The following is a 23,580-nucleotide window of genomic DNA, read 5'->3' as shown; positions in this document are numbered from 1 at the left end:
AGAAAAAGGGTTTTTTCGTTTAGATGGTGGGTTTGCCTTGGTCAAACCCTAGTTTGCAATCAACCTTGAAATGTAATTGAAATTGCAATATGTATAAACAAAGTAAATGGAACTATTCACCTTGCTTATGTTGAAATCCTTGTGGAGGATTTGAATCCATGAATCCACAAGTATGAATGCTTCAAATGAATGTAGAATTGTTTGTAGGATGTCTCAAATCAATGGCATTAGATCTTCCACACCAATCATGAATGGATATTATCACAGGAAAAAGCTTGAATGAAAGTAGATGGAGAAATCTTCAACAAGAGGGCTCCAAAGAGATTGAATCCTTCAATGGCTAATAATGGATCTCCTTAATGAATTGAATGCTTGAATGCTTGATAATGGATCATCCAGTACAATTTCTCCTTATGAAAAGTAGATAACTTCGCTCATAGATAGTTTTTGGGTGTAAACTTGATAGATTGTAGATGTCAAAATGAGAGAAGAAGGCTTCCTTATATAGTGATCTAGGGCACAAACTTCTGGAGAGGTTGACATTGGAGAATTAAATCCCAATTAACCTTAACCCCTAGTAGTGAACCTAGATTAAATGCAATTTAAGTGTTTACCATTCTAAAACAAAAAACAACCGACCCAAAAGTGGGAAAATGAAACTTTTCGAAGCCCAACATCCTGAAACCTCTAGAACTTGAAATTTAGACTTGGAGTCAAGGTCAAGGTCAACTCTACCTTAGTTTAGGGTCAAGGTTTAGGTCATCCTTGACCCTTTAGGTTGCCATTGACCTAGAAAGTCAAAGTCTTCAGTTTCTTGGAGAAAGTTGTTAGAAAAAGGCTAGAAATAGGGGGAGAAAAATAGAAGAAGGGGAAATAGCTAGATCCATGCAAAGATCTATTCAAGGTGCTTGAAAAGAACCCAGACCACTTACTCAGAGGGATAAACACTCTTATCATGGAAGTGCTTCCATTTTAAGATGATACACATTTATTTATCAATTATTACTATTTAAAAGAACAAGTTCAAGAGAAAAAAGTTAGAATAGAATATGTGAAGTCTAAGGAGGAGGTAGCTAATATATTCTCTAAGACATTACCTAATAATACATTTGAATATATAAAAGGTAAGTTAGGGGTTCTTCCCCTATCTAATATTCACTAAGTGAAAATGTGGGATTGCATCAATTTATGTTTTATCATAATACCCATTTGGAGTTGATATAGGAGTTGTTAGAAATAATAGTCCACCAAGATAATTGTGGGGGTGGGGGGTGTGAGTTAGTTATCTAATAATTAATTTTTTTCTCTTCTTTAAACAAACTTAATCATTCAACTAAAGTAAAAAACAACCATAATAAGATGCACATAGACAATTACACCAAATATATTGACTAGGGAAACCCTTGGTCAGAGGGAAGACCCTGCTGGGAATGATGCCCACAAGATGATGTACTAATATAAATATTCCTTTTTAGAGGATGGACCCTATTAGGAGTCTATTACAATATTTAGTACATAGAGTCCTTGTTAGGAGACACTGAATCCCTATTAGGGATTCTAACGCTGTTAGGAGTTGTAGTACAATGTATGCAAGAGCTCACTGCTCAAACATGTAATTTTCTGTTATGTTCTTCTTTCCTTTTTTCTTTCAAACAAACCAATCATTGTTCACAAACCTTAGATGCAAATATCTAACCTCGGATCACTCAACAAAACCTTGGCAATAAAGTGTCCTTCACTTCTGCACTGCTCTGGTCAACTTTGCATTCCGCTCTCTCTGTGCTTACAATCTCTCTACATCAATATAATTCATTACATACTTGATAAAGGAAAAAGTCCTTACTTTATACCAAGTCCACAAAAAAATTCCCTGAGTCTACTGTTAAACCTTCTTAATTAATTATTATAGGACCACATTAAGAATACATTACGCTTAGCGATAAAATAAATCTTTTGCCTTGCATCTTGAATAAGTTTTTGTACACACAATATTATGATGAGTGAACTTAACCATGTCATTATTAACATGTCTTCTTCATGTCCTCAACCTTGATTCTCAAAATATCAACTCTGCTAAGTGATATAAAAAATTTACCAGAACGTGCCTCTATAAACTCTATCTTAGAATAGACATTACCAAAACTTACATAACTTCTTCTAGACTTATCCTTTCTTCTTCTGATGTTAATAGCATATAATAGATACTTAGAAGTATCTCCCATAACCTTAGATAGTTATAATGTTCAACTAGTTGTCCATACCAACTTGATCTTTATGTTGTTCTTCTGTCAAATACAACAAAAAATTGCTATGTTGACATCAATGAAAAACTCAGTCAAGAATGTAACATATCATCATAGTAATATATATACAATACTCCCCCATAGGAATATCATCAAAATTCATGATTGCAACAATCCCCCCCTTTTGCATTTATGGCAACATGGATGAAAAATATCTAGTTCCAAGAATACCAAGAGAAGGCTATTAAACTTCAAATCCACTTCATCAATCATTCTCCACCATTGACATACCTCAATGTGATTTATGATAACCTATTATTCTAGGTCATACTTATGTTGAACATACTGCACTCATTCCAAACATCTCCAACTGTCATACATACTACTTTTCTATGTTATTTTTCATTACAATGTTGTTTTTCATGCTAGACATCTCCGCCATTGACATCAATGTCAAAGGTTTCAGCAACCAACATCTCTGCATCAAAATCTACAACAACTGATTCTTTCTTAGCTCAAGTGTTAAAAGACACTATTCAAAACAACATCCAACAAGAGTCCTAGATGACTCTATCCATCATAGATACTCCCCCATAGAGGAAGCATTAGCATTCAATCCATACAACAATGGTGCTCTGTTACACTGGACCAATGCACTCTTGCATCTTCTACTCTAATGTAGGGAGGGTCATAACCCCAAGAATACCTTGCAAATACTCAAAAGTATCTTTGGGAAGAGGCTTAGTGAATATATCTACAATCTACTCTTTAGTGCTCACATACCCCAATCTGATTTCCTTTTCTACAACTTTCTCTCTAAACATATGATACTTTATAGAAATATGCTTGGTCCTAGAATGCAACACTAGATTCTTAGACATATTTACCATGCTTGTGTTGCAACAATGTATAACAACAAGTTCATTGATTTCAATCCTTATATCCTTTAGCATCTGCTTCATCCAAATGACTTGATTGCAATTATTTGCTACTACAACATACTCTTCTTTCAATGTACTTTGTGATGTACAATCCCGCTTCTTGCTTAACCAAGAAACCAATCTTCCTCTAAAAAAGAAAGCTTCACCACTGGTACTTAAACTATCATCCATACTGCCTGCCCAATTTGCATCAATATAAGCACTTAAAGTGAAATCATTAGATCTTTCATACCACAATCCGAACTCTGACGTTCCCTTTAGATATATAAATATCCTTTTCACTACTGCATAATGTGCTTCTCTGGGATCAGCTTGGAATCTTGCATGAATTCCAACTACATTTGCTATATCTGGCCTTGTGTGAGTTAAATATTGCAATCCTCCAATCACAGATCTGTACTTCTTTTGCTCAATAGTAGGTGTCTCATCCTTTGTAGATAACTTATGTCCAATTACCGTAGGTAATCTAATGGGTTTGCATGTTTCCAAACCAAACCTTTTCAGTAAATCCTTCAAGTACTTAGTCTAAGAAATAAAGATTCCTTCTTTATACTATGCAATGTGCAATCCTAGGAAATATTTCATCTCTCCTATCATACTCATTTCAAATTATTTTTTCATGTCTTTTGCAAACTTCTCACTTTGTTCATCATTTCCTCCAAATATGATATCATCAACAAATATTACCAAAATCACCTAACCATCATCAATTTCTTTCCAATACAAATTACTATCTACCATACCTTTTCTATATCCAAGCTTTGTCAAATGTTTTTCCAACCTTATATACCAGGTTTTGGGTGCTTGCTTCAATCAATACAATATTTTCCTTAATTTTCATACCATGTCATTGTCATCTATCAAAGCACAACCTTCAAGCTACTCAATCTATACTTCTTCTTCAAGTTCTCCATTCAAAAATGTTGACTTGACATCCATCTGATATACTTTGAATTTCTTCTTTGTTGAATAGGCTAAGAATAATCTTACTACTTCTATTCTAGCCACTAGAGCATAAGTTTCCTCATAATCTATCCCTTCTTGATGTGAGTAAACTTTACATACCAGTCTTTCTTTTTTCTTCACAAATTCACCTTATTCATTCATCTTATTTTTGAATATCCATTTAGTTCTTATCACATTCTTGTCTGCTGGTTTGGGAACCAACTCCCATGTCTCATTTTTTACTATCTAATCCAATTCCTCTTTCATAGCTTGTTTCCAATAATCATCTTTACATGCTTCATCTTCTTTCTTAGGCTCAACTTTAGATATCAAGCATAGTTCTTCATTTACTCTTCTTCTTGTCATCACACCTTTGTCTTTTCTTCCAAGGATCTACTTGAATGGGTGATTCTTTATCATATTCTTTCCTAAAGTAGGAGTTGATATCTCAACTCTTGTCTCTAATGAAGTTTTTGAGCTTTGTTCCTACCTTGTCTCTCCTTCATTCTACAAATTATTGTTAGTCTCAAGAAATACTTCATCATTCCTTGGCTTAGCAACAAGATTATCATCTAAATTGTAATCAACTATTCTCTCTCATATTCTAAATTTCTCATCAATTCTCAAATTTGCACTTTCCATAATAGTCTCTTCTATTACTATTCTTCATTGACCAATCTAGACTCATTAACATAGTCTTTATAGGATCTTTTTGTACTTTCTCAAAATTCTTCAACTTTATTAGAAAGTAGACTCTTTCTAGTTTTTTTCAATCTCTTAGGAAATTTACTTGAAAAATGACCAATCTTTACATGTTCAAAACACAAAAAATTTCATACCTTATGGTTCTCTCTTTGTAAGTAGATCAATACCTTCCTTTATATTTATGTCTTCTTATGATCTGGATCTATCTTTGCTTGTGCTACTATTCCCTTATATACAAAAGAAAGATTCTAGATCTGTAAACTCAATACTCTACTTTTTACACAAATATGATAACTCACCAATTGGAGTGACAAAATTTCTTCTGTCAGATGTAGGACTATCTTCTCTGAACATGTTTTCCATGGATCTCCCAAAATTGCTAAACTTTATCTTAAAGGACTTGATGCTCTGATACCAATTGTTAGAAAATAATCCACCAAGATTATTTGGGGGGGGGGGGGGGGGGTGGTGAATTAGTTATCTGATAATTAAAAAATTTATCTTCTTTAAACAAACTAAACCATTCAACCAAAGTAAAAAACTACCATAATAATATGGACATATATAATTGCACTATATATGTTGACTAGGTAAACCTTTGATCAGAGGGAAAACCTTGGTGGGAATGATGCCCACAAGATGATGTACTAATATAAATATTCCTTGTTAGAGGATGGACCTTGTTAGGAGTCTACTACAACATTTAGTACATAGAGTCCCTGTTAGGAGACTTTGAATCCCTATTAGGAGATTCCAACCCTATCAGGAGTTGTAGTAAAATGTATGCAAGATGAGCCCACTGCCCAAACATGCAATTTCAACTACAAGAAGAGCTCACTACTCACACATATAATTTATTGTTATGTTCTTCCTTCCTTTGTTTTGACAATTGAATTAATCACTGCTAGACCTTGTAGAACAATTCAAAAACCTCATATCCAAATATCAAACCTTGGATCACTCATCAAAACCTCAACAATGAAGTTTCCTTCACTTTTATACTACTTTTCTCAACTTTGCATTCTACTCTCTCTCTACTTACAATCTCTCTACATCAATATAATTCATGCCATACTTGATAAAGGAAAATGTCCTACCTTTATACCAAGTCCACAAAATAATTCCATGAGTTGGTTGTTAGACTGTAATGCCCTGCCAAGGGATCCAAAGAATTAACTAGAATTTCACTAAGTTTGGTAGCATTTTTTTTTTTTTTTTTAAATATAAAAATAAATACCACATATAACTTATGCACCATAACGGAAGAAATAAAAATGTCCATCTAAAAGTAATCATAACATACACAACTGGTTACATTCTTTAAAGATCCCTTAACGTTGAATTACATCTAAATCAACTAACATTATTGAATCCATCAAATATAACAACCACATGAAATAATATTGATAAGTCCAATGTTCATACATTACATTTCCAAATGCTCAATAATCCACTATACATGTCACAGGGTATGAAAAACTTAAAAGAATATACATATGTGAAATAAGATACATCATCCTATTCTAATCCATGATACATAAAAGCAAAGATAATCACATGATACACATGATACATCATCATAGAAGACATATACATCCATCATCAAGATCAAACATAATAAACTAAGTATAGAGTTCCTCCCAACCATTAATAGCATCATTAGACCATCGTGGGCCCTAGTCATCCCTCCATGCGTAACATTCCAAATCACCAAAGAGATCATCGATATTAACATAGTAGGAATGTCACTCCTAACATATACTATATCATATGCAGAAAGTAATGCAAATATAAGCATAAGATAACATCATCTAACATATGTTAATTATCAATGAAAAGGATACATATCCACCATCATGAAGGACGCATCAACCACGATGTCTCAATGAATCTCAAATGATAAGAGTGGAAAAACACTACCACCCGACCGCGTGGTACCTAAGTGGTCCACTCCCACCGTGTTGAGGAGATAATTTCAAGTCCCAAACAAGCTATCCAATAACACATAGCATAAATATCTATAAGTCCAGGAATCCTAAAAGTATACTAACTTAAAGGTTCCATCACAAAACTGACATCTAATCCTAGAGGCACACAAAGACATGTAGGAACCTACTATGCAAGCGGGAAAGTATCATCGCATTTATCACGTACAAGTTATCCTGGCAGTTAGCTAAACTCCACGAGTCCATACTGATCTCATGCGGCCACTAGTATCCTCTCATACTGACGAGGCATACTATGGAATGCAAGGTCGCAACCATGCGTTCTCTCTACTCCCATCCTAGTCTATACAAGCACTCAAGGCATGGGTGAGAACCAAAACACTTATCTTTTTAGGTTCATTTAGTTAGTATTAGGTGTGAATGTTTTCACTTATTAATCCAACTTACAATGAGTTACCCTGGCAGCCTCTTAGGGCCTTGGCCCCCATTGTAAGCCACTTCCCAACACTACATGCAGATATCCTACCCTAAGCTCATGGAATCATAAATCTCAAAATCACAAAAGATAATACATAATAAAATCATCAAATATGCATAAAAGCATCAAATCTCCACAAGCAAACATCCATAGAAAATCATGATCACAATAGCTCTCTATTACTTTTTATGCATTTTATGCATATTACTTTTTTTTTAAAATCGCATAAGCGTTTTCAACGTGCTGATTATTATATGCGATTTCGATTTTAACAAAGTTTAACATTTTAAAAAAAAATGTATTCGATCAATGGTATGATATTCAATTTTTAAATAAATAAATATATATATGTATAGATACGTATATATATATATATGTATATATGTATATATATAAATATATATGTATATATATATACATATATATATATATACATATATATATACATATATATATATATATATATATATGTATATATATATATATATATAAAGCTTTATATATGTATATATATATGTGTGTGTGTGTGTGTGTGTGTGTGTGTGTGTGTGTGTGTGTGTATACACGCAGAGTTAATCAATATCACAGCACATAAACATGTTTACATATATATATAATTGTATATATATATGTATATGTGTATGCAAATTCGAAAATATAAACAGTTTATTTTAAAATTCTAATTTTCAGAATTTTCCTATAAACTTTAAATCTCAAATTTATCCAAATATTAATCTAATGGATTTGGCTATGAATTTAAACCCAAGCCCCGTGTTCTTTTCTAATTTATGCATAAAATATTCTCAAATAAATTTAACTACCCATATTGAGAATGCATACAATTAAAATAGGAAAATCCTCAGAAGACATATGGAAGACACGAAGAAGACAGGGAATGCAAGATGCAGAAATAGCATAAATAAAATCACAAGAATCTACTTGGATTCTGATGCTAATTTGCTCTTCCTTAGAAAACCTGCAGAGCAAGCTCCTCCCTTCTTCAGAGTTCTCGAGTCCTCCAATGCTCCAAATGCTCTCCAAACGCTATCCCTAAGCTTCTAGGAATGCCTGAATATAAAGAGTTCTCAAGAAATATCTAGAATGTCTCTAGAAACAGCTAGAAGGTGTCACCAACTAAGCATGTGTCTTTTCCAACCTTCTAGATGAGTCATAGGGTTGTAGACACCATGCGCTTAATTGATGCACTAACCCCCGTGTTGTTGACATATGAGAAATGAAAAGGTGCGTTAACTCCTAGGCAAGCTTATAACTCCAATTTACTTTTATATAATTTCTATTAAAATTTTTATAACTTTCATTTTAATTTTTATAACTTTTATTATTATTATTAATTTATTACTTTATTATTATTTTATAATTATTATTAATTTTAATTTCTAATTTTCTTTTATTTAATTCTTTTTCCTCAATTAATTCTCATTTAATTAATTATAATCAAAATATCAAAAATCATGATATTTTATATTAATCTTCTCAAATAATTAATTTATTAATTAAATCTATTTATTAAGACTTAATTAATAGAAAATTCACCATAGACCTCCAAGATAAAATATGAAAAGCCATCATAGAGCAATTGACACAAAATCAGTCTAAAGGGTTAAAAATTATTAAATATGTCATCCGACACATTCGATGGGTAAAATATCCAGATACTTGTCCTACCTCACTAGGAAAATTGGTTTAAGGGTTTGGGATTTGGACTTGATAATTTATCTCCCTTCTCTTATCATTGAGATAGTATAATAGGGTACACTCATCCTAGAAATTCAGGGAAGTCGATACCTAGTACCTACAACCTGCAAAAAAATCATGCATGTACATACAATATATATAATGCTAAGCTAAACAGACAATGGTAGGAAGTGGTGCATCATGTAGATCTCGACTAAGCAGGTGACTACGACTCCCTTCCTTAACCATATTAGAAACGCCATACAATATGAAAACATGCATACCATACACATGCAAGTATGGGGCAAGTATCCATAATAAACACATGAGATAATAAACCATCTAACTAATCATCAACAATAACTGAAAGAAATGTAATGATCATCATGCATACATGAAATGTAAAGTCTAAATGATCTCATCATGTAACCACTGAATCCATAACATAATGTCTGATAGTCTCAAAAAAATACCACTAATCCATCAACATAAAAATAGTCTATCATAGTCTGATAATAACAAGAAAAATGTCCAAAAAAGATGCGAAGGAGTGTAGGCACTACATCCACCCCCCCTTGGATTAGGCTTACTCCTGGAAGCCTACAAATAGGTAGGGATATAACTCCCGTAATCTAGTTGCATCTTCCCAAGTAGCTGAAGAATCATTAGTAGGGTCCCATTGGACCCTTACCTGCTCGATGGTTTGACCCCTGAGGGTCAACTCCCGCTGCTCCAGAATACGAACCGGCTCCAAAGTTAGCTGCCCGTCCTCTATGTTTAAGTTGTGATTGTCCTGGTAGACATGCATGCAAAATCAACAATATCATATTTCCATGATCCATTTGTAATGCAAGTTCATTTTGGATTTGGTTGTGTGTGTTTTAGTGTCATCATTTCAGATCACTCTCCGTAATCCATCATCAGGTGGATGAGAGAGTGCAGGATGCATGAAAAATCTCATATCATACGCAAGGCATGTGAACTATTTTATAGAATGCCTAAAAAAATATCGACAGTAACTAATATGCTTCTTCATTAATATGCTCGATATAATAAGAAAACTTGGCAACTATGCACAACAAGTTATACACTAAAAGGAAATCATTTAAGAGATACAAAATTTGAACAACCATATGTTAAGATTCTACAATTTGTATCACTTGCCTGAGTCTGACAGTTGAGAATAAGTTCATCATCCTCCCTACAATATGTTCCAATGGCCTGCACATCCACAAAAGTTCTAGCGTCTCAAATTTGTAGAATATGAATTGTCACTCTCTAGGTCAGCTCGCCAAGTCACTCCCACCTAGTCACCTGAGTGAGTTGACTCTTTCAATCAACTCACCAAGTCTACTGTTCAAGTATGCATGCTAGGTCAGCTCGCCAAGCCAGCCTACCAAGTCATGTCACCAAGTTGACTATTCGAGTACGTTCACAAAGTTGACTCTTTAAGTTCGCTCATCAAGTCACCCCACCAAAGCGCCTCATCAAGGTCAGTCTTTAAGTCCACTCACCAAGTTAGCTCGCCAAGTTGTCGCACCAAGTCGACTCACCATCTCGCTTCACCAAGTGGACTTGCTAAGTCAGCTTGCCAACTTGTCCCACCAAGTCAATTGTTCAAGTATACTCACCAAGTTGACTCTTTGAGTTCGATCATCAAGTCACCCCACCAAAGTGCCTCATCAAGGTCAATCTTTAGGTCCACTCATCGAGCTTTCTCACCAAGTTAGCTTGCCATGTCGCATCTCTAAGTGGCCTCGCTAAGTCAGCTTGCCAACTTGCCCCACCAAGTTGCCACTTTAAGTCCACTCACCATATTAGATCGTCAGGCCAGCTCCCCAAGTTAGCTCGCCAAGCTGACAATTAAAGTATGCTTACCAAGTCGACTCTCTAAGTTCACTCACCAAGTCTGCCCCCTAGGCCAACTCTCCAGGTCAGCTCACCAAGTTACCCCCACTTGCCCCACCAACTCACCACTTTAAGTTGACTCGCCATGTTAGCTCGCCAGGCCGACTCCCCTAGTCAGCTCCCCAAGCTGACAATTCAAGTACGCTCACCAAGTCGACTCTTTATGTTTGCTTACCAAGTCTACCCCCTAGGTCAACTCACCAAGTCACAAACTTATCTTATCTTGTGTAAACATGGTTGTTAAGTTTTTTTTTGCCAAGTCTTGTACTTGTGCTTATCTAGCATTGTAGGAGATGTTCATACTCTTGACTAACTTATTTGGGCCTAGAATGACCAAAAAAAACAATTCCAAACTCCTTTTTCCAATCGCTTTCCAAACTAGCTGTATATTTCTTTGCAACCCTTTTTGTAATTAGCCCTCCTATGTAGGTTTTTGATCATTATCTTGCAAACTTTCTTAACAACCTACAAGACAAACAACAATTCAGGATACCCATTTGGACTATGTAAAGGGTTTTGCTAGTTTAGACCTTTGATACTGCCTGTACAACACATTTCCCAAAAATAAGGGTTTTGTGGCTTTACAAAGATCTTTTTTGTATCCTACAATGGTTTTGACCACTAATGTCAATAAGTAATAATATTAGTAACAATTATGAAGCTATCTATTACTGATACTAACTCAAATAAAAAGAAATGCACCAGAGAAGACCTATGAAGTATACTTAAGAGTGCCCTCAGCTATTTTTAATACATTTGAGGACACAGAGGAATAGAAAAGAAGCATAAAATAGATATCTTTGCTGCTACTCATAATAAACAGAAGACATACTCAGCCATGGTTGCATGATATAATCACAATGTTATACCCATTAATAAATAGTATGAAATGCTTGCTATAACAATAATCAATATAGTCTTAATTAAAAACAATAATTAATGTTGCCTCAAAATAACCAATATTTAAGAGAATTATATGAGAGCTTCTAAAAGAAGAATGATTTTTCACCACCCACACCGCCTAATTAGCAAAAGGAAATTCAATGTAATAATGTGATCAAATGTATATAGAATGGAAATCTCTCCAGACTAAAGGCAGGCTTACGGGTTACAACAAAAAGAACCTAATGCCCACACTTATTCTCAATATGGTAGAATGAGTTGCAATCAACTCTGTCGCTCTGATAATAAAACTTCCTGGAATAGACTAAATTACTCAGAAGTTTCACAGACATTAGATTCAGTAGCTGTATAACTATTATTTAAAAGGAAAAGCTTATAATGCTCCAACAACAAAATTTACAATATCTTCGTACTGATTGGTATCCATGTACATTTAAATGAAGCACAGAAAATGAAATTGGTACATATAAGAACTTCTAAAGCTGAAATGTATACATCGAGCACCAATATAATTCTAACAACCAATTCCAATGGCACACCCCCAACATCACTTGAGGAAAGGCAACAAACAATTAAGTACGCATACATCATAGACTTAGGAATTAAATTGCAATACAATAGTCCCATACAAGAACAACCATGCACTGAGTCATTTCAACGAACCTAGAAATTCCTTGTGGCAGTGGCAACGTAGCAGATACAACATTCAGTTGATTTGAGAATCCATTTGCTAAAGGGTTCACTGGCTGGCCTTGACTCTAATTTGTCTGATACTGTGGTACACATTGTCACCTTTTTTGCTCCTGATTCTTGGGCTTGTCACCTAAAGGTGAACTTCCTAGCAGTCTTTGAGAAGCACTAGGTGAAGGTTGAGCCTTTTTTGCTTGATAATAATAATTGTTTTGCCTGTGCTGAGGATATTTGTTTGGGTAGGAACCATTTGTCACTGTCGCCCACTGCTGAAGTTTCTGGAAAAGTTTTTCTACAGGAGGAGTGGAGGAGGCATCTTTTGGTGCCTATATCAAAAATCAGCTCCATTCGGACAGATACCATGTTTATACCTATTAAACAGTAAAATTAAACATTCATTTAGTACTATTACCATTTAGGTTCCAAATATATGACAGAAAAATCTTAATCACTAGCATGAATGTAAGAAATATTCTTGATCAATGATTGGAATCATAGCACAATCAAAGACCAAAATGGTAATTCAATATATTGTACACAATTATTTCTTAATCAATCCTTTCTTGTAATTATCTCTGACAAAATAGGATAAGCCATATTCTTCAACAAGACACTAGCAGAAAACTGATATAAAATTTAACGAAATACTCAAAATAAATTATCAACACATCTAATGATCTACTGGTAAAAGCTATGAGTGCTAATCAGAAAACGTGCTACCACACAGCCAGTTTATTGAGTACAGAACAAAAGTTTAGATTAGAAGCTAAGATTGTTTGAACAGAGCTATATCAATTTAGGTCCATGGTTTACAAACACATAAAGTTCTTACTAGAGGTGTGATTTTTCCTGCCAGAGACTCATGGATCAAATCAGTGGAAGAAATTCATAGTTTTCTCAGTGGGAATCAACAAATTTTGCCAACTTATCTCATTTCTAAAATTCTTCTTGTTTCATTTTCTAAATCCTTGATGTTTCATTTTCTAAATTGTTGTTGTTTAACTTAAACTTTTTAGTGCAACCTGGGTGCATGCACCCACCCTAAAACCCCCCTGCCCCGGGTGCACGTACATAGTTTTAGTAGTGTACAATGCACTGCCAACATTAGCAACTCCATAGGACTAAATTACACCATGCTTGTTGCAGAGAAGATAAATCAGCATTCAAATCACAATGGAAATATTCATACCTTTAGCGACTTAAAAAAGTGAATACAACAATTCCAGACCTATGCTCTTGTCAACTAAATCATAGTTTGCAAAGCTATATATATATTTAACCAAATCCAGGACCTGAAGCCAATGGATATCATAATTCATGAGTGTCCAACAACACAGTTCACAGCTCGTCACTGAACAGATACTAAACATAATCCTAAGTAAAACTCACCAGTGAGCTAGAAGATGGGGGTGTCATAGATGCTGTAGGAGGCTTTTGTGCAGGAAGAGGCATCCTCATATTGTTCATCTGTTACAAGAAAATGACCTAGCAGTGAGGAATGAAATAGGAAAAATAGTCGCATGGATAACAAACATGCACAAACAACAAAAACAATAGATCGACATGAAATAATCAATGAGTCTCAAACATAACAGGGTCTTGAGAAATGTGATTGCTAGAACAAAACACCCAGCATCGCAACAAAACTTGTTTCAAAGTGAAAAAATTGTTCAAATAAAAATTACATAATTAAAATTTCAAAATTAACTTACTCCAACTACTGTCACAAAATGACAGAGTGCACATTTTATAGAAGGTGCTCCAAATGGATACATAAGTGTTGTGCAACAATTCCCGTAGTTCACATGTGCAACCTGATTTGCTGTTTCAAATGCACATTGTCCACTACCAAATTATTATAAAAATCAATAGGACATTTTAGAATAACATATTACATGTATTTTCCATCTTGAGTTTCATTAAAAAAATTGCAAGAAAAAAGGTCTTTACCCATCAAGCTATAGATGACTTTCACCTAGCTAATCTCACTGACATAGATAATGACAACACAAAAATGTTAAAAACAAATGATTAAAAAAGAACAAGAATATTTAATGTGATACAAAATTGTTTGATGATATAAAAGTGTGAATTTTACTTTGTGGGGGAGAAATAATAAAAAATATTTCATTCCCACTTGAACCATCCTTAGTGAGGAGTTGATTCAAAAGAGGAGACGTCTCTCAAACAATCTAAGAAGACATTTTCAGATAGCTTAATCGATCCTATTTCACTAACATAGTTGAAACTTGAAAAAATTGGACTTGAGAATAACTTGGTAGGTCAAATATTTAAAAACATAGGACTCTGCAAAAAAATCAGCAATTTTCCTAAAAATTTTCATATACAGAAATGTTATTCCTCAAAAACACACATTACTAAATTCTTTTTGCGTACTACAATTTTTCATCATATATAAAGCAGAAATAGAATTTAATATATATCATTGACCAAAAAACAACCATAAATGAGTTAAGAATTATAAGGCCACTTTCATTAGCCATATCAAATGTAGAAGTTGTCTCATCTAAAGAGATTATTAGCAAGTTGTGCAATAATAACATCTTAGCAGGCACACTCAAGAGTTCTATCCATATTCCCTGTTGTCACCTTGTAATCAAAAAATTTATTTGGACTTGGGAGTGGGGACCCCAATATGGGATCAAGGAACAGTGCACCTTGTAGGGGTTTGAGGGCAATGGGTGAAATATTCCTTCTAATAGTTCTTACTTGGAATATTAAAAATTCATAAAACTATCTCAAACAAAACCCATTTTTCATAGTCATGAAGGATTTATGCATCATGCAGACATTTCTTAATGATAATACCCTTGTTGGAAAAATAGTCAATTACTTCTACTAGCTGGAAATATTCTGGTAGAATTACTGAATTTTTTAAGTGACTAATACAAGGGGTAAACATAGAGATATAAGATGTGAAAACTGCAACATACCAACCTGCACCTACTTATATATCATTCAGTGAACTCCAAGAATCCACTAGCAATGCCCATCTAGATGTAAAAATAGTGGGTTTACCTGTAGTAGGAATAGGTCAAACATGCAGCAATTTCTTTTCAAATTGATTCTTCAATAGCACTTTGAAAATTGGGAATTGTTTGACCTATTCTGTCTGGAAATTGTTATTGCAATCCTTTCCCAAATATTCATAGATAGATAGATGATTTTTCCAACTCCAATTGCTAACTTAAAGAAAAGAAAAACATTAAAGGAAAAATGCCAAAAAGAAGTGATTTCTATTGACAACTAAGATAATTCCCAATGTTTTATTCATAGATTTTAATTATCAACTTGGGTTTGCATTTCCAAGGGTTTCGTCCTAGAAAAGCAGTATCTAAACTTGCAAAGCAAAATTTATAGATAGATAGATGATTTTCCCAACTCCAATTGCTAACTTAAAAGGAAAAAAAAAACATTTGAGGCAAAAAGCTGTGGTTTCCATCTTGGATGACAAGAAGATGTAATTTCTATTGGCAACTAAGATAATTCCCAAAGTTTTATTCAAAGATTTTAATTATCAAAACAACACTTCCTAGTTGCCATAACATTGTAATGAAAGGCATGGTCCCACCAATCGACATAATGAGCAATTAAAATAATAATTGCAGGGACTTAAGCTTTTCAGGTTATTATTTGAATATTCATTCATTCCCTTACTAATCAATTAATTTTCTAACCTTGGGGAATTAAGAGTCCAAATTTGTATTTTAAGCTCTTTCCCTTGTACTTAATTGTTCATTTTATAGTCCTATAATTCCTTGGCTCCATATCAGGGACATTACAAAGGGCAGCCAAGCCCAAATGAAGGTCTCAGAAACCTGTACCACCAATAAAAATCTTGTTTATTTTCTTTGCAAGAAAAACTCCCGAATTTTTGCATTTACTTAGGAGTTTTGTAGTGAAAAAATTGTCACATGTTTTTCAACAACTTCTTGGAAAGTTTTTGCAAGAGTAATTAGACTCTCATTTTGATTCGGGAGTACTCCCAAGTCAAGAAAAATTGGTGAGTTGTTCAATAGAGATCTGAACTATCTAGTCAATGAAGCACAATTCTTCCAAAGCCAAGCTTAGAATATGAGCAATCAATAACTGTAAGGAAGTGCTTCCTTAATATCACCAAACTAAATCAAAACAAAAATGGGAAATCTACAGAAGAGGATGGTACCTGAAATGGACAACAAATTTGTTAGGGGGCTACTATGCAGAAAACTTTACCAGGACAGCCTGGTTATCTAGATTCCCATCCCCAATGATCCAGCAACGAAAGTAGTGTTGCAAACTTTTTTTTAAAAACCTTTTTTGTAACTTATCTTCATTTGGTCAGTCCCAATAAGATATTAAATTCACAGCATCACAAATGAAACTAAATTTTGATCAATATTTTGACCTTCCAAATCCCAAAAGAACTTCTAAATGCAACCATCTCCATTAGCCTGATTCAAATAAGCATGGAGCATATCAAAAGCTATAGTCCCAAAATATAGTCCAATATCCAAATAAGAGATATTTGGGTGTGGAACAGAGGTTGCATTTTCCTTATGCTCATAGATGTCATTGAAAAATAACCAATGCACTAATTCAAGTAAACTGAAAGGGGATACAAATGGACTTAACACAGAAAGCACATAAAATGAAGGTAAAGGAGATATTTCGTAAGAATTTCCTTTCATTCTTTTAGAAATTTTGATTTTAAATACTGCAAATGACTGCATAATGAGAGGTTTGGAATATGCTATAATGGCTTTGCAATATGACTCCCACTGATTTAAGGTCTGACCTCGATTAATTTTACACTGGGAAGACACAAACTCCATCAGGGTCATCAATAAATTGAGTATGCCATTATCAAATACATGAAGCTTATCCTTGCATAGACCCAAAAATATCTTCCAATTTGGCTGATCAGTTTTTGTCTGCCATTGATCACAATGCAAGTCCTCATGCTCTGTATCACAATTCTCTAAGCCTTTGGTATTCTTTGAAACTGAACAACACATCCGTTTATGCATAAACATGTTTATTATAGGATGACCTAGAACTGTGCGAATGATTTCTTCAATAGACATCATATCCAACCTAGAATCAAGTCTATCTGTACAATAATCACTCTAGAATCCCTCTATAGCATGAATCAGAAGATGCCTTAAGAGAGAAAAGCAAGTTTCTAGTTGCTCTTTTGAGTCTGCCTCTTCGCTCGATGATGATTCTATTTGTAAAATCCAATGCAAAATCAACTGTAGCATGTTAATGTAATCAAAAGAAACTTGATATAATTTTGCCTCCAGAATGGCTTTCATGTACACGCAGCTCAAAAGCTTTGATTGATAACAATTTGCACTTAACATAAACAAAACAGAGAATGGTATGGATTGGATAAAAGAAACAAAAGCTACAATAGCCGAATCATTAGAAAATCCACCACCCATGGAAATAGACAGTGACTGCTTCTCTGTACTTTTATGTCTCATTTGATAAAATTTGAACCCATCATCCAAAGAAGAGTCTTGCTTATCAACATGATGTACTTGGAGATTACCATTATCTCTACTTGTCTGATAAAAATATCTGGCAAGCTTCAGACCCAATAAGAAATAATCATCCCAGGCCTTAGCAATTCTACCAAAAAGATCTCTGTGTGCACACAACAAAGCCAACAAGACAGAAAAGTTCTTTCCAAACACTTTATGGCATAATGTAACAAGGGAAGGAAAGTTTTCCACTATTTCCTCTGGCATTGTAGATACTATGGAGGATGCAAATGTAGTTGCTACACCAGATTTCCTCTCACAATCTATATTCTCTACAAGTGACAGCACTTGGGAAAGAGATCGTTGAATAGTAGGATTGCCTTTTCCATAAAAGTGAGTATCTATTGATTCCAAACTGGATCTCACTTGCTCTTTAGATAATATTCCTTGGGAAAAATGAAGCAAACTTCTCAATGGACTTCCTTCACAAAGAAAATCTTCTGAACCATGATCAGATTGATACACTTGATTGATTTTTGGAAGCAAAGTAGTCACAATTGTGAAAGATAATGACCTTGAATTAGCCTGTGAGAGGAAATATCCACTTGTCAACATAAGGATCTGACTTCAAACTCAAAATGAACTATATGAGGAAGAACAGATACACACTTGAGCCTACAAAAGAAAGTTCATCACACTGGCCACATAGAATGAAATCATTGTCCGGTGGGCAAGCTTCTGACTTTTGGAACTTGACTTGACAACTCAAAGGCACTTTTGCAAGACACAGATCACAAGAGGGCTAAAATGTGGAGGTGAAAGATCTACACAATTTTTAATGAGTAAGTTATTAATCAAAATTAAAAGAGTAAATGAACAGACAAGAAACTTTATTATACAAGCCCAACTAATAATTTTCACTTTTCAGAATGAAATTGTGGTTGGTGTTAGACATCTATTTTCCATAATTCATTGGGCATCAGCAACTACTCATCAAAGGCTAAGAAAACCATGTAGTGTTTGGAACTAGGCTATTATTTTCTTCAAGTCAAAGGGATGAAATCATTTGAAAGAAAATATTTATTTTTCTAATAAAAATATAATTAGTGCTACAGTTAAACCCAAGACAGACAAGTCATTCTATGATTCTAGATATTTTCTAATAAAAGAAATAGATAGACATGAAATGGGAGGTATGGGGCATAAAACAGTCAAAAGATGCTTCTCATAACAAGAGTGAACAAGCAAAATTCACCCTGATGAAAAAAAGATTACTTATTCTTCAACTCTAGTAACTCAAAAGAGTAAGAACCTCCAGTATTGGAAATTGAAATGAGCAATCTTATTAGTCATTTCACATGGGCTAATGACATAGAACATGAATTTCAAGACACCAAAACATTTGATGATGAAAAACACAATTCATAAATAAAGAATAAGGCAACGATGGAACTTGTACGCACTCTTAAAAATAAAATAAAAATGAAAGTAAAGTGTACCAGAGAGATGCATATTCTGGATTCGATTGTGTACCACATTTTTTCATCAACATTTCGAATCACACTCAGTGATCCATCATCAGGATGAGAAGAGCTATAGGAGATAAAACAAATTTGAATCCAGAATATGCATCTCTCTACTATGACTAATTGTGGAAATTTGTTCTTGTTAATAAAGTGTAGTAGTTGAACAGGAGTCTATAAAATTTGCAAATGGTTAACCTATATGATGGTTAATGCCCCTTGAGATCATATGTGACTAAAATAAGCTTCTTATCCCAAAAACATAAAATAGAATTCAATTTTGAAAATAGAAAAATAGACAGTTATAGCATTACAGGGATTTCCAAATTGCTAATTGCAGCAGGTGGTGGTTACAAATGTATCTTAGAGATTAGAGAACTATTATGAAAGTTACAGATCTTTCACGGTGATTGTGGAGCCAGAAGCATAGTTCCACTGTGTTTTAGTCATTCTTCTTTGAGTAGTGGGTAGGGGTTGATGGCTTGATTGTAGTTGGTGGCATTAGAGAGGAAACATTACAATTTCATCAAGCTGCATGCAAACAATATCTGTGGCCCTTCCAAAATGAAGAACCAGAACTTTGTCCAATGTATCCCTAATGTGCTTGTCAACTTCCTGTTTCCTCATGAGAGTTTGTAGTAAGTAGCTCATCTCTTTAGAAAAAGGAATTCAACTTCACCCTTTTTCTATAAACAAACACTGGCTATTACCACAATGCAAGCAATAAGGGACACCTCAAGTTGCTATATAACATGTAAAGTAGAGAATGGATTTAATAATAAACATCTATCCTAGAGAGATTTAGAATAAGGTCATAGGAGGAATGTAAAGTAGCTCATTATGCCAGATTGAGCCCAACATTTAGTAGCATAACTTTTGAAAGATATAGATGTCACTTTTTTGGGAATCAACTGCACATTTATTGAATGAAATCAATCTATATGATGCATCTTTTCACACGGAATGATTCACAAGAGACCATCTCTTGTGAGGTTGAATGTTAAACAATGGAACTCCCTCATGATCATTCCTACTAATGTTGGTGCCCAATTTGTTTACAGATATGAATGCTCACCACAATATGACAATGACAATGCTATTTGGTGGGTAGTTTGTCCACGGCCATTAATACCTTCTTATAACCATTTATTAAATCCCAACATTCTAACCTCATTAAGCTCATTTTGAACCTGTGGAATTTGAAAAATAAGAACAGTATGTTATCCTATAGAAATCCCTTGCATACCACAGTAATCTTCTCTATCCATGTGTGTATACAATACTCATGCAATATAGCAAAATAGTCTTTTTAAAAGAAAGGTAGATCTCCATACTAACCTCCACAAGCCAAGCCTTGCTTGCTCTGTATTTCTCCTTTTCAAGAGCGTGGAGCTCAATTTCTAATTGAATTTTTTTCCTTTCAAGTGCATCAATTTCTTCAGGTTGACTATCTAATTGCACTCTCACATTTGCACATGCCTCATCAATAAGATCAATTGCTTTGTCAGGAAGATTCCAGTCTGTTCATAGTCCAAACAAGAAAACAATAATTAATCAATTTCACAAAGCCCACAAAATGTCTGCATTCTACTCAATGAAAATTAGTGTCTCAAGCTTCAACAAACTTCTTATACTTTAAATTCAAGTAATTAATTATACACAAACACTCGATTAAAATCAAAATTCTGTCCATTTATGATAAAATCTCATATCTAAAGAGCTGCCACACAATGTCATCTTTTTCTATCACCACTTAAATCATATGAATATATATTTGAAGAACTTACCAGTTATATAATGAATCGATAACTAGGTAGCAACCACTAATGCTGTGTCCATGATCCTCACACCATGGTGACCCTCGTATTTTTCTTTCAGACAACGCAAAATGTTGATTGTGTCGGCCACACTTGGTTTAGCCACGTACACCTGCCAAAGACACTTGTTGAGATAATCTACTCACAAGGTGATCTATGATCCTACAGTGATATAGACCTAAAAATAAAATGCACCAATAAAATTAATCAAGGGCCAACTTTCTGAAATCGGCGCTCGAATGCAGCATCTTTCTCTACGTATTTTCGATACTCGTCCAGTGTAGATGCTCCCACACACCGCAGATGGCTGAGGGCAAGCATTGGTTTCAATAAATTAGCAGCATCCATTGAACCCTCAGCACGTCCTGGGACAAACCCCCTTTGTCAAATTGAAGACAACTAATTATAATGATATATATTTAGATTTAATCAAATGGAGAAAGAAAACAATAAAAAAAAACACTCACCAGCACCGAGAACCAAATGTATTTCATCAATAAAAGGAATGAATCTTCCTTGGGATTCATCCACCTCCTTCAAAATAGATTTTATTCTTTCTTCAAAGTCACCCCTGTACGTTGTTCTAGCAACTAGGGCTCCCATATCCAATTCTATCAATCTAAATTCTAGCAAATTACTGCAACATTCCAAAGAAATTTTATGAATGTCAAAGTGCAAATTCATGAAGTCCCAAACCAACTGCGAAAACTACAATTTAATGCCAGTCCCTATCCTAATACTACTTAAATATTCCCAAGCATCAATATTTTATTATATGTTAGCTTACAAAGGCAAAACTAGTTTACAAGGACACGTGCCAATCTTTAACCAGAATGCACAAGGAATCATGCTGACCAGATATCTAGAGCTTAGAATAGCTTGTGCAAGTTGCTTCAATGTTATTAATTTCAGCTTGTAGTAATATATAAGGGGGCATATTGTTGCATCATTTGAATTGTCAATTGCTAATTTAGAAAGAGGTGTGCCATGTAGAACAGTGTAACGTATATATTGCCACCAAAGGAAAATTCGAATGTAAAGTTTGAACAATAATATAACTGACATAAAATAGATTATGAAATCCTTCTACAAGTACTAATGTATGCTTACTACTATCTATCCTACAGGAAGCTCTAGGGTATATAAAATAAAAATGAAAAGACCGGCATAAACGTCAAATGTTCCTCTCTTATTAAGCTTTTTCTTTACTTCAGAATTGCTAAAAATGAGAACCTGTTTAGCAGAAAACAACTTGCCTTGGCACATCTCCTCTAAAAATCCTTTGAGCCAGTCCCTCCACCACAACAGTCTTTCCAACACCAGCCTCTCCAATTAGCACTGGATTGTTCTTCGTCCTCTGACACAGAATTCTAATGATTCTCTTGGTCTCTTCATCTTTGCCAATAATTGGGTCAAGCTTCCCAGCTAGTTCCACCAGGTCGCACCCATAGATCTTCAAAGCCTGGAAGTTTGTATGACCAAAGGTAGTCTCCAACTTCTTTCCTTCTACCCTTAGCTTCTCAATTTCAGATTTAACACCCAAAGCACTCATGCCTGCTTCTTCAAAGTTGTCCACAATCTATGAATCCTCCAATAATCCTAGAATAAGATGATCTACAGCCAAATGAGAATCTCCTTTCTTCTTTTGTCTCGATTGTGCGCGCTTGATGCATTTGATTAAAGCAGTGCTGGGGGGATTTTATTGTGGAGTAGGGTTACGAGAATTGGGATACATGATGTTGAGACTTACATGATGTGAGTCCATTCCCTTACATGATTGAAGGTGCTTATATTCCTAATCAGCCAAAATATGTGGGACTAATGATTTTTAAAGGTTGTCTGCTTTAAATGTTCCCCATAGACAAAAGAATATGCCTATTTAAGTAGTATCAATTCATGGGCAAAATTAGTGAAGATTTAACAACATCTCATCTTAAAGGGCATAGTCCAAGAAGGTTAACAGGTTGATGACCACTGGTTTATTTGTATACAAACAACATGACTAATTCTTCTATCATATAATATCTTAGTAAGTAACGATGTTGAGTAGTGATCATAAAGGTCTTCTACCTTTGGTGGTTGACTTCTTGAATGCAGGCTTCACTTAGAGAAACTGAATCACAGCACATGCATTCATGACATACTAAAGAATCCTCCTAGTTTCAAAAAATATTGTCCCAAACTCTTGTTTTGTCACTCCCTTCCAATACCCACTCAATACTCCCCACACCCATTTTTATGCTGTAAAGAAATTTAAGGATGGCTTCTTGAACATGTAATACGATCTTTTGAGCTAG

The 23,580-nt window shown here is 34.4% G+C and overlaps 1 pseudogene; it reads right to left on the bottom strand.

Annotated features, from left to right (window-relative positions):
• Positions 1 to 17,583: 17,583 nt before the first annotated feature.
• On the bottom strand, positions 17,584 to 23,048 carry LOC149534515 (chaperone protein ClpB1-like; annotated as a pseudogene).
• Positions 23,049 to 23,580: the final 532 nt, after the last annotated feature.

This window comes from Cupressus sempervirens, chromosome 10, assembly GCF_028749045.1.
Source record: "Cupressus sempervirens isolate cs-2001-9-10 chromosome 10, ASM2874904v1, whole genome shotgun sequence".
Lineage (NCBI taxonomy): Eukaryota > Viridiplantae > Streptophyta > Pinopsida > Cupressales > Cupressaceae > Cupressus > Cupressus sempervirens.
The sequence above is the reverse complement of the archived record's forward strand: the minus strand, read 5'-3'. Positions and strand labels throughout refer to the sequence as shown.